Raw genomic sequence first — 6,522 nt, 5'->3', positions numbered from 1 at the left:
AAAAGAAATTATGTAATCGTATTGTAATCTCAAAAAAATAAAATAGGTAATTGAAAAAGAAAGTCTCTCCTATGACGGTATTTCAAAGGAAAAGACCCCTCGCAAAGGGAAATGAGGAGGAGGACCTGGCAACAGCACCTCTGTTGCATTCATGGATGAGCCACGATTGGCAGGACTCCCTCCCATTTCATTCCTGGATCTTATTCCTCCATGCATAAGTGCAACCTGCTGAGTCTGGATAATGTTACTTGTGCGTATGTTTCAGGGCTGACCATTTGGTTTTGTATAAGTGATTGCTCTTCCCTGGAGAACACTATGCAGAGAAACTTTCTCCTCTTCCAAAGAGCAATTTCTCTCAGGTCTTCCATGAACCCCACTTATCTATGGATTTTCTGTATCTGAAACTCGTGGCCACTGAGTCACTGAGAAATTATCCCTCATCCTCATGTGCTAGCCAAGGTCAGGGTCTTAATTAGGGTTTTACTGCTTTGAACAGATACCATGACCAAGGCGACTCTTATAAGGGACAACATTCAATTGTTATTGGCTTACAGGTTCAGAGGTTTGGTCCAGTATCATCAAAGTAGGAGTATGGCAGCATCCAGGCAATCATGGTGCAGGAGATGCTGAGAGTTCTATATCTTCATCTGAAGGCCACTAGGAGAAGTCTGACTTCCAAGCAACTAGTATGAGGGTTTTAAATCCCACTTCCACACTGACACACCTACTCCAACAAGGCCACCCCTCCAATAGTCAGCTTGCCTCACCTGTCTTTTCATGCCCTACAACACTACTAGGTAAGCCAACAGGGACACAAGATTTTCTTTTCTGAAATGTTACCCTCATTCCAGGATCTTGTCATGGGTTTCAATTGCTGTGACAAAGCATCATGACCAAAAGCAAGTTGAGGTGAGAAGGGTTTATTTTATCATACAATCTTACGTCACACCCCATCACTGAGGGAAACCAGGACAAGAACTCAAGACAGTAACCCAGAAGAAAGAACTGAAACAAAGGTAATAGACAAATGTCGCTTATTGTCTCGATCCATGTGGCTTGCTAAGTCTGCTCTTGTAGCACACAGCACTACCTAAGGGTGACTGTGCCTACGTGGGCTGAGCCTTCATACAACAATCATTAATAAAAAAAAAACAATGCCCCCACAGACTTTTCCACAGGACAACCTCTTTGGGACATCATTTCATTTGAAGTTTCCTCCTCCCAAATGACTTTGTTGTGTCAAGTTGACCCCACCCATGGAGAACTCCTTGTACCTTCTAGAAAAAATCATCTTTCAGAAACAAGTCCTGGTCTTGCTCTGGGATCTTGCTCCCTAATTTCTTCCTTAACCTCCTAAGTGAGAGAACTCTTTCCTGATGTACAGGAGAGAAGGAATTGAAGCAGTCTGACTTAGTGTTCTGTGAAATCTTAGACCATGATGACAGTGGGGATGACTTTGGAGCTCTAAGCCTCAAATCAAACTGCAGGGTTGTTACAGAATGAACATTTTACCGCCATCTGCTCCAACCTCATACATTGAACTGTAACCAGTGGTGTGATGGCATTAGAAGCTGAGGTTCTCTGAAAGAGAGTGATTAGTTTAAAATGTGATCATGGAGATAAAATTCTCATGATGAAATTAGAGCCTTTATTCGAAGAGGAAATGATGTAAAGGGATTTATGGATAGACTAATAAATACAAATATGTACATAGTTATATATTATATATCCACATGGTATATAGATTTGCATTACATCTGTAAATATATATATTCACACACACACACACACACACACATACACACACTCAAACAACATACACACAAACCAAGCAAAGGACACATGAAAACAAGTAAAAAAGAGACTTCTGACTCTAGAGAGAGTTGTCACCGGGGACCAGTCATCCTGTACCTTACTATTAGAGTACTTCAGAAATGTGATCAAGTAAATTTTGTTATTTGAGCCACATACTCTATGCTATTTTGTTACACCAACTGAAACAGAGTAAGACAGAAATTGACACTAATATGAGAGGTAAAACAAATACCTACCAGTGGAAGTGAACTGATTTTTTGTTGCTGTTGTTTTTTTGCTTGCTTGTTTGTTTGTTTGTTTGTTTTAGATTACATAGTGCTTTATTAACCTTAAATTTTTTATTGGACATATTTATTTACATTTCAAATGTTATCCCCTTTTCAGGTTTCCCATACAAAACCCCCTATGCCATCCCCACTCCCCCTTCTTCTATTAGGGTGTTCCCCCACCGGTCCATCCACCCCTTCCTGCTCCCCAACCCTGACATTACCCTACATTGAGGGGTCTAGCCCAGGCAGGACCAAGGGCTTCTCCTCCCACTGGTGCCCAACAAGGCCATCCTTTGCTACTGGATGCAGCTGGAGCCTGGGTCTCTCCATGGAGTCTTTGGATGGTGGTTTAGTCCCTGGGAGCTCTGGTTGGTTCTTATTGTCATTCTTATGGGGTTGCAAACATCTTCAGCTCCTTCAATCCTGTCTCTAACTCCTCCACTAGGGACTCCATTCTCAGTTCAAAGGTTGGCTTTAAGCATCCACCTCTGTATTTGTCATGCTCTGACAGAACCTCTCAGGAAACAACTATATCAGGCTCCAGTCAGCATGCACCTCTTGGCATCCCTGGTAATGAGTGGGTTTGGTGGCAGTACATATATGGGCGGGATCTCCAGGTGGGGCAGTCACTAAATGGTCATTTTTTTCAGTCTTGGCTCCACATTTATCTCTGTATCTCCTCTCATGAATATTTTTGTTCCCCTTCAAAGAAAGACTGAAGCATCCACACTTTGGTCATCCTTCTTCTTGAGCTTCAGGTGGTTGACGGATTATATCGTGAGTAATCTGAGCTTTTGGGCTAATATCCATTTCTCAGTGAGTGCATACCATGTGGTTTTTTGTTTTTTTGTTTTTTTGTGATTGGGTTACCTCACTCACAATGAGTTCCATCCATTTTGTCTATGAATTTCATGAAGTCATTGTTTTTGATACCTGAGTAGTATTCCACTGTGTAAATGTACCATATTTTCTGTATCCATTCCTCTTTTGAGGGACATCTAGGTTCTTTCCAGCCTCTGACTATTATAAGTAAGGCTTCTGTGAACATAGTGGAACATTTGTCCTTGTTATATGTTGGAGCATCTTTTGGGTATATGCCCAGGAATGGTATAGCTGCATCCTCAGGTAGTACTGTGTCCAATTTTCTGAGGAACTTCCTGACTGATTTCCAGAGTAGTTGTAACAGCTTGTAGTCCCACCAACAATAGAGGAGTGTTCCTCTCTCTGTACATCCTCACCAGCATCTGTTGTCACCTGAGTTTTTGATCTTAACCATTCTGACTGGTGTGCGGTAAAACCTCAGGGTTGTTTAGATTTGCATTTCCCTGATAACTAAGGATATTGAACATTTCTTTAGGTGCTTCTCAGCCATTCAACTATTCCTTAGTTGAGAATTCTTTGTTTAGCTCTGTACTCCATTTTTTAATATGGATTTAAATTTAATTCAAATAAATCAGTAGCCTTCCTCTACTCAAAGGATAAACAGGCTGAGAAAGAAATTAGGGAATGACACCCATTACAGTAGTCACAGAATAATATAAAATACCTCGGTGTGATTCTAACCAAGCATGTAAAAGATTTGTATAACAAGAACTTCAAGTCTCTGAAGAAAGAAATTGAAGAAGATCTCAGAAGATGGAAAGATCTCCCATGTTCACAGATGAGCAGGATTAATATAGTAAAAATGGCCATCTTGCCAAAAGCAATCCACAGAATCAATGCAACCCCTATCAAAATTCCAAGTCAATTCTTCATTGAGTTAGAAAGATTTGCATATTCATTTGGAATAACAAAAAAAAAGGATAATGAAACCTATTCTCAACAATAAAAGAATTTGTTGGGGAATCAACATCCCTGACCTCAAGCTGTATTACAGAGCAATCATGATTAAAAACTGAATGTATTGGTACAGAGACAGGCAGGTAGATCATTGGAATAGAATTGAAGACCCAGAAATGAACCCACACACCTATGGTAATTTGATCTTTGACAAAGGAACTAAAACCATCCAGTGGAAAAATACAGTACTTTCAACAAATGGTGCTGGTTCAACTGGCGATCGGCATGTAGAAAAATGCAAATTGATCCATTCTTATCACCTTGTGCAAAGGTGGATCAAGGACCTCCACATAAAACCAGAGACACTCAAACTAATAGAAGAGAAAGTGGGGGAGAATCTTGAACACATGGGCACTGGGGAAAATTTCCTGAACTGAACACCAATGTCTTATGCTCTGAGATTGATAAATGGGACTTCATAAAATTTCAAAGCTTCTTATAAGGTAAAGGACACTGTCATTAGGACAAAATGGCAACCAATAGATTGGGAAAAGATCTTTACCAAGCAAAAGTTTTAAGAAACTGACCTCTAAGTGAGTGGCTAAGTTTTGAGGTGCATATGTGAAAAGGTTGTTTGTCATGAGGGGGTGTTTTAGGTGACACATAGAGAGCTAAAGAAAATGTTCTGTCATTTTAGACAATGTGAAAATCATAACAAACACAATATTTTTTAAATCAGAGACAGTAAAGCTAGTTCCATGAGAAAAATAACTGCCTTATAGGATGTATGTACCTAAGCCAAAGGAGACACTAATATCTTATGACATAGCTCAGTATATATTGACAGGCTCACAAATATGACTTTGAGGGTTTGGGGAGATGTTTCTGTGACCTAAGTATTGCTTCACATGTATGAGGATTTGCTTTCTACTCTCAGCACTCACATTAAAAAAATAAAAACTCAGGTACCTCTAATCAAAGCCCTGGAAGTCAAAGACAGGGAGCTAGCTAACAGTCCAGCCTGGCTGAACCACTGAGATCAAGATTCATAGAGAGACCTTGTTTCACAAAACAGTGATTGAGAAAAATGCCTGACATCTACTTTGGCACCCGCCCATCCCACACACACAAATCACTTTGAGTTGCAAAATAAATTGTTCATGCATAAAAGCCAAAGGAAATCTATTGTTTTTCCAATGAATTATTTATTGTTTTTAGTCCTTTAATCATTTCTGTTGAGTTAATTTTCTCAGGGTTATCAGAAAGCCAGTGTGTGAACTTTCTTTCTCTGTCCTCTGTAGGGCAGGCTAACCTTGCTTCTCTCTAGGTACAGAGAATAGTAACGCGTAACCATTATTAACGGGCCTTTGAAATCCTCATCTCAAGCCACAATGTTGGGGAATATTATTTATGAGTCTTCTAGTTATCACTGATGACCTCCATCAGAATTTGAACTCAATAAAAGATTTGGTCTCTCATAGATAACAGAGTTCTATAGGAGAAGTCAAATGACTAAAAATAACCCAAGCTAACTAGTTTCAGATATAACAGTCATTTTGCAGTGACTGCTCTCATGAATTCAAGAGGTTTATGAACATAGAAGCTGTAACCATAGTCTGCCTGTGTTTCCTTACCTTTCTGTTTGTACAAGTCCCTCTAATTATATACTGGTATGTCTCTTCCTTCATTCATTATCATGTTTAAATTTAATTGAAAAGTAATATCCTCACAATTTATAAATGGTCTTTTGACAGTACTTCAGAACAGTAAAGCAATTTCCTGGCTTTCACTAATGACCAGACGGATATCTTTTTGAAACTGAACAATGGATGTATAAAATTATCGCTTACCATCTGGGTCTCCTTGAATGCTTGTTTGAGGCCAACCATCACTTTTAGAGAAGGAATAAAATTGGACCAACCTAGAATTCCCTAATAGCACTGTAACATATAGGGCATGCATTTTACTAGCCTTAACAAGCAAAACTACAAAAAAAATGGAGATACTTGGCAATTTTCAAAGCTAAGTCTTACATGATGAGAATGACCCAGAATGTGAATCAAAGCTGACTCTACTCATTCCATGCCTGTTGTAAAGCAGATTTAAGCATCATCAACAGGTATTTTGAATACAAAATGTCACCAAGTTGTTTTAGAGCATTCACCTGGCACATTATCAAAGCAGTCGTTAGATGTCCTGAAGACCTGTCTACCGCAGAAGAGTTATGTAATTTGTACACATTGCCTCACACATCTCTCCATCACTTGACTCATTTGCAATATAGGGCAGTAATTATAGTAATGCCTTATTTATCATTGTTTATAAGTACTAAACAAGAGAATACACACAAAGCACATAGAGCAGTTAATACATTGCAAGCCCTTTACCGTGTATCATCTTTGTAATCATTTAAAGAAGGAAGTATATTAAGTAACCATCAAATGAAATTATTTCCAAACTTTTATTTTATGAAAGCACTTCAATTTCCATAGCAATTTAATCCATCAATAGGTTATGTTCAATAGGTTATGTTAATAAAATCAGGAAAGCTCAGTCTTTTGCTTTTCCATTTTGGTTTCACTGAGTGATGGTTTTGAGAAAGCATCTCATTAGAAAGCCCGTCTGCTCTGGAACTCGTGTTTCACTTGCCTCTGTCTCT

The sequence above is a fragment of the Rattus rattus genome, chromosome 8 (assembly GCF_011064425.1).
Source record: "Rattus rattus isolate New Zealand chromosome 8, Rrattus_CSIRO_v1, whole genome shotgun sequence".
NCBI lineage: Eukaryota > Metazoa > Chordata > Mammalia > Rodentia > Muridae > Rattus > Rattus rattus.
This window is presented reverse-complemented; position numbering follows the sequence as displayed.